Source organism: Papio anubis, chromosome 19 (assembly GCF_008728515.1).
Source record: "Papio anubis isolate 15944 chromosome 19, Panubis1.0, whole genome shotgun sequence".
Taxonomy (NCBI): domain Eukaryota; kingdom Metazoa; phylum Chordata; class Mammalia; order Primates; family Cercopithecidae; genus Papio; species Papio anubis.
Window position 1 is genome coordinate 21063277 of NC_044994.1, and position 13563 is coordinate 21076839.

Consider the following 13563-nt stretch of genomic DNA (forward strand, 5'->3'; position numbering starts at 1 on the left):
CAAGAAAGAAACTGCATATATCAATACTCCTCATAAACATAGATGCAAAAAGTCTTAGCAAAATTTTTGCTAATAAAATTCGGCAATATAAAAAAAAAGATAATACATCAAGACAAAGTGGCGTTTACACCAGAGATGCAAGTTCAGTTTATCATTTCATAATAAATCAATGTCATTTACTACATTATCAAATTTAAAAACCATATGATCATCTCAACAGACATGCAAATGCATTTTACCAAAACAAAATTAAAATTAAACCCCAAGCACTTGTGTCGTCACTTTAGCAAACTAAGAATACAAGGAAAGGTTCTCAAGCTTGTAAAGGACATCTACTAAATTCATACTTAATGAGAAGAAACTAATTGCGTTCCTTTTAAGATTAGCAATAAAGTATGTTTATTCTCTCTACTTGTTTTCCACCTTGTACCAGAGCTTCTAGTTAGTGCAATAACATAAGAAAAGTAAACAAAATACATTTATATAAAAAAAGAAGCTTAGGTTTTTTTTTTTTAATTTTACTTTAAGTTCTGAGATACATGTACAGAACATGCAGATGTGTTATATAAGTATACGTGTGCCATGGTGGTTTACTTGCAGATAGGATAATTGTTTTTGTGGAGAATCACATGGAATTCACTAAAGTGCTGCTAGAACTAATGAGTCAATTTAGCAAGATTGCAAGATACATGATAAATACGCAAAAAGAAAAAAAAAGGAATTCATGTTGGGTACAAAGAATCGGACATTAAAATAAAATAAAATATCATACATAATAATGAATTACTTACCTGATAAAAGACTTGCAACCAGTGTATTAAAAAAATTCTGCATCAAGAATATAAAAACTGAAAAAGAGAAAACAAAAAATTTTATTTAATTAAACTAAAGAGCTTCTGCACAGCAAAAGAAACTATCATCAGAGTGAAGAACGGGAGAAAATTTGTGCATATGAAGCAATGCACAATATCATCTGTCATTTGGGAAATACAAAATTAAAACCCCCATGAGATATCACTATACAGCTGTTGGAACACCAAAAAGTAACCAAGACTAATGACTTTGTGACAGAAAGTAAACAGTAGCTGGCTGTGCAGAAGTGGGCAAGGAGGATTGGGAGGGAGAAACTACAAAGAACATGAGAAAACATTTGGGGATGATGAACATCAGGAAACTTTAAGGGTATTGATATGTTTATTATCTTAATGATAATGATAGTTTCATAGATATGTACATATGGGTCAAAACTCATAAAATTGTACATTCTAAATGCATCCAGAATAAGTTCAGAGACAGTTTCCAGAATTAGATGGAGAGTTATAAAACATGAAGCCCTAGTATAATAGCACATTCATTAAAAATTTCACGAGAGACTAAGGAAACATTTTATTATCTTAGTAAGGACGATGAATTTCTTACCCAGGAAAATATCTGGATTTGGTGCATGTAGGTGTGTATACGTATGTATGTGTGTATGTGTATGTATATATTAATGTTAGGGGAAAACAAACATTGAAATTAAATATTGTACACAATAGCTAATTACCTAAAAAAGTAGATGATATACATATATACATACACACATATATATATATCCATGTGACATAATGCTCTTATTTTTGAAATTGGTTTAAACATAATATCCATTTCACAAGATTCTCGTGAAAATTAAATGAGTTAACATTTAAGATATTTATAATGTTAGCCAGCCCAACGTAAGTAAGTCCTTGAATGCTAGACATTATTCTTGGTCAGAATTAGTTGCTTTATATATTCATAGTGATGTTTTGAATATCCTCAACAAACGTTTTAAAGAAACTTTTCATTTCCTCTCTCAATCCAGCAATGCCCAGTTGGTTAATATTTGTCTTAACATCTGCCTCTCAAAATTATTACTTTAACATGCTAAGTGTACCTAGGTAATCTGAAGATTATATGTTTTGCCTTATCCATCAACAGTTAGTTTATTTTTATTGCTATATAATTCCTTTGAGATTATACTCATCACTTTATTTCCTTTCCACTTACATAATTTTAAATTACAATTTTTGGCATAAATGAAATTGACCTTATTACCTCTCAAGGTAACAGATAACTATCTATCTGGATAAAGGTTACTTTTCTTCATGGAGATATCCGTATCTGTTTACAGTAGAGTGAGAAGGAAAATTGATCCATAAAAATTAACTGAGGCTAGTTAAAAAATGCTGTTTTATTATTTTTATTTCTAATTTGTCTCAGAATTTTTCATTGTCTCATGTTTGAAGAGCTCACCCATAAATAAAGCACACTTTTCTTTACAATCTATAATCAATCAGGAAGCAGGGGAATAAACATCTATAGCTGCAAGTCATCAATTAACTAAATGTTTATGATGCCATGATGACAACCTCAGTGTCTACATAGAATTGTGATGAACGTATTACCTAAAGAAGCAAACATATTTGTCTTATTCAGTGGGCATGGACTCCTCTCTCCATAGATGATAGATAGATAGATGATGGATAGATAGATACATAGATACATAGATAGATATAAATAGATTCATAACTATATACACAAATACTCATACAGACTGCACACACATACAAATTAATACATATTCATATGTAACCATATATAGACATAGTTATACACATTTTGTATATGTATGCAATATTTCACACTGCATTTAAATACAAATTCTGATACATTAGTTGGTAGATAGATGGGCACATTTGTATATACATGTATATACATGTATGTACTTATATATACATGTATATACTTATATGTTAAAAGTACATAATGTACTTTTAATATTTTGTGTGCACTAACCTAGCAAGACATTCTTAATTTCTTGTGCACAGGAATGTAAACTATATTTGAATGTTCTTTCACTCTGAGGGAAACTACAAAAGTTAGAATTGGTTAGGCAGGATGAACGAATAAATGTGAATTGTTACATGTGAACTTGGTTAATGCAAATTTTGCTAGCTGTACATACATTTTGTAGACCTAATGATTTTTGAAAACTATTTCCATGGCTGTTTATGTCTCATGTGGAAATCTAAATGGGATCTTACAGGAACTGGATTAAAGAATTTAGCTCGTGTCAAATATTGCTGGTCTCTGCTTTTTAATTTTTCTTTCCTCAGAGTTCTCCTGCCTTTAATACATGCTTAGACTTAGTAGGCCAGAAGTAGAACTCTCTAGCTAATATTTTCCCCTTCTATTGTACAAAGGAGTTGTTCTTTAATGCTTACATGGTTATTTGAGTTTTACCATAGAATGCTGTGCACTGCAGTTTTGCTTTGAAATGAATGATCTTCGTTTTTGTTTCAAGGTAAACAATTTTCTGCAGTGTTTTGTTGCATATTGTTCGGGGTCATTCTATTGCTTAGATGTAGAAGGGGATTTTTAAAAATAATCGCTGCTGTGAACAATTAACTGTTTGATCATCAATGCTTCCTTTATTTTTTTTTCTTCATGTTCTTCCTTTTGTATTGGGTTTAAGTCCCTGTCTGTCCTCTATGACACATCAGGATATGACTAGCTGGTACCACTCACAGTGGAGGCGATTTCATCTTTGTTCAAAAGTACTCTGTTTCTCAGAAGTCATACAGACATCTTAGAAAGAATGGCTGATTAAACTGTTTTTGGCAGCAGTTAAACTTATCTGACCACATACTCTCTTTGTTTAGGATTTAGAACATTTTCCCCTTTTCATTTCAGAGGATATAATCAGGCTTAATTTCTCCCTGTATCTTCTGCACATTTTGCTCTTTAAACGTTTTATATAGAAAGAGTGATTCTCAGTTGTTCTGGACTTATCTTCCAGTATAAAAACTTATTATTGTTCAGCAATGTAAGCAGCAGAGGTAATACCCCATTTTTAAACTTCCAATTGGAGCTCTATTTTCTAGACAGTGAATAGAAGACTATTTTATAAATAGCATTTCACCTCATTGTTTGTATCATTTCTTCTATTAAACTAGGTTCTGTGTACATATGAAAGCTGGGTGAAAGATTTGGCAAGAGATTGGTATGAACCAGCTGAAAAATGATGTACTACCCTGCTGAGAATCTAGTCTGATTTCCTTCACTTTTCCTGGAACTTGAGAGAAAAATGACAATTGATGTTCTTTGGGAATTGGTTTAAAGATGATGAAGGACATTTCTGTGACAATGAGTGTTGTCCAAATAAAAGGCAGGGACAGACCTAGAGGCATACAAAATACTGTGTTTGTTAGGGCAATGAAGGGTCTAAACAAGAAGAAAAATAAAACTTGTTATTATTATACACTTTATACAATTTTCATTCTTATAAATTTATAAAAATAGTGTATTGGCGTTCATCCACGCACATCGATAATTTGGTAGAGATAATCCTGACCCAATTAAGTATTAACATCTTGTACTGTCGTTTTGGGGGATAATTTCACAGAACACATAAATTAGTTTTCTATATGTGTGTTTAGAGATTGCTTAGCAAAATATAATAGTATTTTTAAAACATACATGCAGCCCGCCGCTCGGCCGCCGCCGCCATTGCCGCCCCCCTGCCGGCCAGCGTGAGAAGGAGTTGAGGGTCGCCGCCTCCGCCGCTCTGGGGAGAAAGTCAAGCCAAGCCAAGGAGAAGCTGCAGAAGCGACTGGAGGAGCGAGCAGCCATGGATGCTGTGGATGCTGCCAACAGGCTCGGAGACCCTCTGGAGGCTTTCCCAGTGTTCAAGAAACACGACAGAAACGGGTTGAATGTCTCCATTGAATGTAAGCGAGTGTCTGGACGGGAGCCAGCCACCTTGGATTGGGCCTTCGACCTGACCAAAACGAATATGCAAACCATCTGTGAAGTGCAGTTGGAAAGCAAGGTGCGGCGGAAAGGCCTGGGGAAATTCCTCATGCAGACCCTGCAGCTCATGGCCAACAGCACACAGATGAAGGAGTTTATGCTAACAGTATTCAAATACCATCATGGCGCCTACCAGTTCTTCAGAGAAGCGCTGCCGTTTGAAATTGATGACTCTTCCCCCAGGATATCCGGTTGCTGTGGGGAGGATTGCTCCTAGGAGATCCTGAGCCCGAGGACCAAGTTTGGGGACAGCCAGCACTCCCACGCAGGTAGGCACTGCGGTGGCTGCTGCCACTGAACTCTCAGAGCCACTTTCAAGTCACAGTGCTCTCTCCTAAGGCCTTTCCTCTTTCCTGGTCTCACCGTTTGTCAGGTGTCCTCAGAGCTGTGGCCTCCCCAGCCCTGCACGTGCCAGGCTGCACCCTGAGAGCCCAGAACCCTGGGGAGAAGTGGTATGAGCTGCTCCTCCTCTCCTAGGAGACCAGAGTGCTAGGAGGGAAAGAAAGAGGGAGGGAAGAGTGGGTGGGGCCTGGCAATGAAGCTCATCCTCCACAGTGGCTGCCTCCTCACTTGGCTCCTGGGGCCTGCAGTGGAGGTTCTCCCACGTCTGCAGCTCCTAGAGTCCTGGCAACCTCCCCTCCCCTGACACATACACTTGGACAAATGGAATGTTTATGCCCACCTTTATGAAAGTTCTGGAGTCCTGGGTCTGGGGTTTGCTGATCCCCAAAGAGGAACACACTGGGTGTAAGATCTGGGCAAAGAAGGGGGCTTCAGAGAGACTCACACTTTCGCAGATGGAATGCTCTTATGGAGACTGTGGGAAGGTCTTTTGTGCCAAGATGCAGGGTAGTGAAGAAAGCTCTTTCAAGCTGTTTTTATGGATTCGTGGAGTGGGCTCATGTTGAGACCAGCTGACTCTGGGAGGAAGACCGCCTCTCTCCATCACTGTCAGTGAGAGAAAGGCTGAAAGGCCCAGGAATGAGGTGTTCTGTGGAACCCGCCATGGGGATGATTGCTTCTCTAGGCTCCTGGGATGTTGTTGCATTCTAAGCTTAAATTCCTGGTCTCATGGCCGTGACTTGAGCTTTTGATTCATAGAAGAAAGCCAGAGGTTCTGCTCGTTCTTGTCTGCCCGCCCTCACCATTCTTTCTCCTCTGCCTCTCACCTCTACCCCAAATACCTCTGTTCTTACTCTCAAGGGGAGAATAACACCAGGGAGCCCCTCATCTTCCCCAGAAGGACTTCTCGTTTCTCATATAGTTAACTCCCATTTCTTCTCATCTCTTGGTGCTGATAGCTCTGTAAGGGTAGGGCACCCCTCCCTGCAGTCACCCTCCCTCTTCAGAGAGCCCCCAGCCAGCAGCAGGCCCCTCTGCCTGCACTCCTCAGCTTTGCCCCTTACTGCCTCAGTGAGGCACTAGTGCCACTGCCATGGCCCAGCCGGGCCATAGCTCAGGCTGCAGCAGGAATGCCTCTCAGTGGCCAAAACAGCTGCTTTTCTCTCTGGTGTCACCCTGTGGTAACAGACTGGAGCAGGGGAAGGAGAAAGCCTTCCTCTTCTCTCATAGGATAGAAAGGCAGGCTCAGAACTAATGCTCATCCTGATCTCTAGACCTTGTTCTTCTTCCAGGGAAAGAAAAACCAAATCCTTATCAAGGAAAAAGCACCGAACAGCTCCCTGTGGATCTCCCTGAGCTCTGCTTTGGGGAGTATCGTGAAGGTTCCAGCCTTCGTGAAGTAGCTCTCACAGAGGTCTATCGGTCCCTGTGACCTCAGCATCTGCTCACATCCCACCCTCTGCCCAACTCTGGCAGTCTGTCCTGGCAGATCTCCCCAGAGTGGTCCTTGCTTCTCACCTGGATTCCTGCTTCTGCAGGAGCCTGTGTATGCAAGGCCTCCCTCACCCAGCCTGGCCCCTCTGTTGAGCACTCTGCACTGCTCTTGATGGGCAGCAGTGGGACTGGGTACTCCTTAGAGAGGGCCTTGCGGCTTTACACTGGAATAAGTCTGCCTCTGCGTCACCCTGCTGGCTCCTGGTGGGTTTCATCCCAGGGAGAGATGACATTGCTGGAGGGGTTTGGTCGGGACTAGGATGGGAGAGGCACTGTCTGAGACTTGTAATCACTCTCGTTGGTGTTGAGCCCATTCATTTCCAAAACATCTGTCTTTCTCCACTACCCACAGGTCTTGATTTTGAGAAACATAGCAGGCATGGCTGGGCGCGGTGGCTTACACCTGTAATCCCAGCACGTTGGGAGGCTGAGGCAGGCGGGGTCACCTGAGGTCGGGAGTTCAAGACCAGCCTGGTCAACATGGTGAAACCCCATCTCTACTAAAAATACAAAAACTAGCCGGGCGTGGTTGTGGCCTGTAATCCCAGCTACTCGGGAGGCTGAGGCAGGAGACTCGCTTGAACCCGGGTGGCAGAAGTTGCGGTGAGCTAAGATCACGCCATTGCACTGCAGCCTAGGTGACAGAGCGAGACTCCATCTCAAAAAAAAAAAAACAAACAACAGCAACAACAACAACAAAAAACAAAGAAACATAGCAGGCCTCTTGTACCAGGCTTTTTGTTTTTTTATTTGTTTAGAGCATGTTAAGATTTTTTTTTTTAAATGTTAGTTATATCCACCCTATTTCAGGTTATTTTTGTTGGTGTCAAGTATATATAGGACATGTGAATGGTTCTTTTTAATCCTTTTTTTTTAAGAGGAAATTTGGAAGATAAACTCCTTCTTGATATATATATATATATTTTTTTCTTTAGCAGTTTGTTATCACTGGAATCAAAGGGAAAAAGTGATCTCTTTTTGCATTGGTTGTATTCGTATGTCACAAATCAAAGACACTTTGTTCAAAAAATATATATATATATTATGTATATATATATATGCAAAACTTGAACATTGAAAGTGAATTGCTGATATTTAAAAACCAAAAGTAAAAATAGGAATTCTGCAAAGGGTATTATTTGAAAATGAGGAAGATTTTAAAAAGTTTTATAATATTTAAATTATTATGACTAATAAAAGGAATAAAACTTTATAGAAAAATAAGAAAATAATGAATCTTTAGTTAAAAACTCTTGTATTTTCTTGTTTGATGGTGCTATAATTATTTAAAACAGCACTTCCTGATAAAATTTCAGAATAGACTCCATCTTGGAAAAAATATTATATTAAAAATTTAGGAATAGAGACCATGGAAAGGGGACATCAAAGAGAACATGTTTAATAGTTTATAATTATTAAACATATAAACTTAAACATAGAAAAGAGAAGCTGATCATTTAAATGAATTTAAACATTTATAATAAGAATATGTTACCAAATATGTATACAAATATTACTCTATTCTGTTTTTAACAATTAGTATGCTCAGCCAACAGATACATGAAAAAATGCTCATCATCACTCGCCATCAGAGAAATGTAAATCAAAACTACAATGAGATACCATCTCACACCAGTTAGAATGGCAATCATTAAAAATATCAGGAAACAACAGGTACTAGAGAGGATGTGGAGAAATAGGAACACTTTTACACTGTTGGTGCGACTGTAAACTAGTTCAACCATTGTGGAAAATAGTGTGGCAATTCCTCAAGGATCTAGAACTAGAAATATCATTTTACCCAGCTATCCCATTACTGGGTATATACCCAAAGGATTATAAATCATGCTCCTATAAAGACACATGCACACGTACGTTCATTGCGGCAGTATTCACAATAGCAAAGACTTGGAATCAACCCAAATGTCCATCAGTGACAGACTGGATTAAGAAAATGTGGCACATATACACCATGTACTATGCAGCCATAAAAAAGGATGAGTTCGTGTCCTTTGTAGGGACATGAATGCAGCTGGAAACCATCATTCTCAGCAAACTATTGCAAGAACAGAAAACCAAACACCGCATGTTCTCACTCATAGGTGGGAATTGAACAATGAGATCACTTGGACACAGGAAGAGGAACATCACACACTGGGGCCTATTGTGGGGAGCGGGGAGGGGGGAGGGATGGCATTAGAAGATATACCTAATGTAAATGACGAGTTAATGGGTGCAGCACAACAACATGGCACATGTATACATATGTAACAAACCTGCACATTGTGCACGTGTACCCTAGAACTTAAAGTGTAATAATAATATATATAAAAGAAATACCCTTCAAGTTAAAATATGTTTTTAACATAAATTTTTATATGTTTGATGCATTCTACTTTATAAACTATATGCTTATATCTGTTTTCTTCTTCAAAGTTTGTTATTTTCTCCATTGGCTTGTAATAAATTTTTATTAATATTAACATTTGAAAAAATAACCATTGGTGTGCTTAATGTTCTCTGTTCAATATTCTTAACTAGAAAATTACTATAGCACTTTCATATATAAAACAGCCATCTTTAAATACACATTTTATCCAATATCACCATGATGATTTTTGCCAAAGACAATTTTTTCCATGATGACCAAATAAACTCTGGTTGCAGCCAAAGCATTTTCATTTGCTTTGCCTTGTAACCGAAGTACTTTCATTTGCTTTGCCCTATGCAGATGTCAATAATATTCTTTTATGTAAATGCTTTCTGTCAAATGGCAATTTTGTTTTTCTTTTGTGAAAACTGCTTTGAAACAAAAATGAAATAGATTTTGCTTCTTTAAAACATGTGAGAAAATTGCTTCTTCACTTCTCCCATTTAGTATTCCCCATTAGTTTTTTTAAATTTTTCTTTTCTGTTTTTTTTTTTGGGGGGGGGGTGCGGTGGTGGAGTCTTAACTATGTTTGTGCACAAGGTCTTTTTAAGACATAATTATAAAACCAGCTGTCTCCCATGTCTGTCCATCAGTGGGTTACTATGCGTTTTAATCATGTATGCTCATGGAGCATCAGCCATTTTTATTCAATTAGCTGTTAGTTACGTGCTTTTGCAAACTATAAAAACACTCTAACCTTTGTTAACAATAACTAAAAATTAGCTAACACTAAAAACTAGCACTAAGCTAATAGGAAACTTCATGAAATAGCAACATCCTTCTTTCAAACATCTATACTTAGAAAAAAACAGTAATGTTTTTCATCTGTAATATTAGTAAATAAAACAGAAATATCATATAGACTTGCTTTAATAAACTAAAAAATACAAAAAAACAAAGTGTTTTAAACCCTAAAGGAGAAAGAGAAAAACCATATATATTTGCATTTTTAATATTACCCAATTCCTCTACCAAATATCAAATGGTTGCTTTGGATCTGTCACTTTATTTTGATAACTCTTCTGAAAGTTTAGTTATAAACTTAAGAGTGATATAAAAGAACACTGGGGCTGTGATCAACTCCTCTCCAGCAAAGTATATATAATACATAATCAATTACACAAAGTATAAATAGTACATAATCAATTACACATTTTCATGAATGGTGATCATTGAAAGAATGTGTTGCAAAGAATTATTCATTGTAACCAAATTAAGAAAATCTATTACCATTAACAATGTTAGGAATTTAGCTTATTAAAGAGTAAACTAAACTACTTCTAATAATACTCATATTAAAAATTTTAGAAAATCTATAAAATTGTATTTGTACTAATCTTGAGTTGTATGGTAAATACTTTTTATTTAAAACTGATTTTATTTATTTTAGGGAAATCAAATCCTTTTCACTTATAATCCAAATTCTTTAAAGGCCACCTTCTTTTTCTTCATTTTTGAGAGGTAGACAAGAGTGTTGCTCTGTCACTCAGGCTGAAGTGCAGTGGCACAATCATAGCTCACTGCAACCTCAACAATGTGGGCTCAAGCAGTCCTCCCACCTGAGCATCCAGAGTAGTTGGAACTACTTGCTTGTGTGCTGCCATGCTAGCTAATTTTTTAAATTTTTTGTAGAGGTGAAGTGTTTCTCTGTTGCCCAGCTGGACTCAAGCAATGCTTCTCCCTTGGTCTCCCAAAATGCTGATATTACGGGTGTGAGGACAGTCATCCGTCCTATTGCCTTTATATAAACACAATGACCCCTTATCTTAACCATTGGCAATCACTAACTTGTTCACGTCTGTAAATTTGCCATTTCAACATTGTTATATAAATGAAATCTTACAATGTGAGATACCTTCTGGGAGGATTTTTTTTCTCTTAGCATAATTATCTGCAGAGATATACAGGCTGTTGCGCGAAAATAAGTTTTCATTTTTCTGGGATAAATGCCCAAGTGTGCAATTGCTGGGTCATATGATAATTGCGTGCTTAACTTTTAAGTAACTGACAAACTTTTTCACGGTGACTGTACCATCTTACTTTAGAATGTTCTCTAAGTATTCTTGACACTATTGCTGTGTTGGATAAATGGTTTGCAAACATTTTATCCTTCTCTGTGACTTGTCTATTTGTCCTTCTTACAGGGTCTTTTGTGGAGCAAAGGATTTAATACTGACAAAGTCCAACTTACCAGTTTTTTCCTTTTATGCATCAAGTGTAAGTACTCAATCTATTCCTAGATCTTAACAAATTTTCCCTACTTCTCTCTTTCTATTACATTTTAGTCCATTTGTGTTGATTTTGTGTGAAGTTTGAAATTTCCATCTAGACTTTTTTTCCCTAAAGAAGTCCAAATGTGCGAGCACCATTTGTTGGAGAGGTTATTCTTCCCTCATTGAATTGGTTTTACACTTTCATCAAAAATCAGTTGAGCAAAGGTCCACTTAAACAGAGATTATTTTTCAATGAAAACTACACCAAATGTGCTTCTACTACCTCCCCTCCCACCTCTACCATTTCCACTTCCGCCACTCCTGAGACAGCAAGACAAACTTCCCCTCTTCCTTCCCTTCCTTAGCCTACTCAACACAAAGGCGACAAAGAAAAAACCCTTGTGATGATCCATTTCCACTTAATGAATAGTAAAGATATCTTTTCTTCCTAGTGGTTTTCTTAATAACATTTTATTTTCTCTAGCTTACATTATTGTAAGAATACAGCATATAAAACTTATAATGAAAATGTGTTAATATACAATTTGTGTTATTGCTAAGGCTTCTGGTCAAAATTAGGCTATCAGTAGTTAAATTTTTGGAAAGCCAAAAGTTTCGTGAATTTTTGACCATACAATGTGGTGGGGGTTGCCACCACTAACCTCCTACGCATGTTCATGGGCCAACTATACATTTTAGAATAATATTGTCTATATTAACAAAACATTTTGCTAATATTTTGATGGAAATTTTGTAAAACACATATATTTGTGGAGAATAGACAACATCATTTAATTTCTAATCCTTGAAAATAGTATGTGTCTTTATTTATTTAGATTTTCTCTGATTTGTTTCATCAATGTTTTCTAGTTTTAACATACAAGTCCTATACATTTTTTTTAGATTTACATTCTTTTTTTTTACTTTGAAGGTTGGTAAATGGCATTGTACCTTTAATTTTGGTGTTGCCATGTTTATTGCTAATATACAGATACATAACCGATTTTATATGTTGATCTTGCATCCTCTAATATTGTTGATCTCAGTTATTAGTTCCCAAAACTTTGCTCTTAGATTTCTTAGAAGCTTTTGCATAGACAATTATATCATCTGTAAATAGAGACAATATTTTTTGGAGTCATATACCTTTTATTTTCTTTTCTTGCCTTACTATAAAAACTTTCAGTAGTATATCAAATAAAATTAGTGACAGTGGATGTCCTTGCTATATTTTTATTCTGGGGGAAAATCATCGTGTTTTTCCTCCTTAAATCTTGATGGTACTCTTCAGTAGACTATATGAGCCAGGATTTATATTTTTTTAAGGTTTGAAATTGTGAATAATTTTTCTTTAATAGTTACAGATGTATTCAAATTATTTATTTCATATTGGATGAGTTTGACTCTGAAATTTTAAGGAATTAATCCACTTTGTCAATGTCCAATTTATATGTGTAGAATAGTTTATAGTACTGCCCTATTTTTCTTTATTTCTGTAGAGAATATAGCGATATGGTATTTTCCAATATTGGGCAATTATTAGAGATCATCTTGGTTCTTTACATGAAAAGTTATTTTCTATTAAAATCTGGATATGTGGAGTGTTGTGTAGTTTGACTCTAAGTCTTATTTAAATCTCTATTTTATTTGGCTTTCTCTGACATCATGCTTATAAGAGAAGGAAGGTACTGCCTCATTACATCCAGAATGGGATAGAAATGCAGAATCCCTTACTGGCTTTGGTTAACACCAGAGATGGGAAGGGCCATCCCATTAGTACTGACTGGTAGGAGATGGAATTCTTGGCTCACCATTGGACTACTTCTGATACCAGCAGTTGTGGGGAAAAGAAAGAAAGACAGCCTCTTACTGTGTCTATATAGAAAGAAGTAGACATAAGAGACTCCATTTTGTTCTGTATTTGAGATGCTGTTAATCTGTGACCCTACCCCGCAACCTTGTCCTTGCAAGAGACATGTGCTGTGGTGACTCAAGGCTTAATGGATTTTGGGCTGTGCAGGTTGTGTCTTTGTTAAACAAGTGCCTGAAGACAGCTTGCTGGTTAAAAATCCTGCCTGTCCCTGGGCAATGGAACATCTCGGTGTAAAACCCGATTGTATGCTCTGTTTACTGAGATAGGAGAAAACCGCCTTAAGGCATAAGGTGGGACTTCCTGGCTGGAGTTGCTGGCGCAATGCTGCTAAGAGGTTTGTGGAGATGTTTGCATATGCATATCAAGGCACAGAATTT

General features: G+C 36.9%; 1 pseudogene across 1 annotated transcript; it reads left to right on the top strand.

Moving 5' to 3' along the window:
* Positions 1-288: 288 nt before the first annotated feature.
* On the top strand, positions 289-7139 carry LOC110741788 (annotated as a pseudogene). Its single transcript, XR_002518660.2, has one exon. The product of XR_002518660.2 is annotated as an N-alpha-acetyltransferase 40 pseudogene (transcript).
* The last annotated feature ends 6424 nt before the right edge of the window (positions 7140-13563 follow it).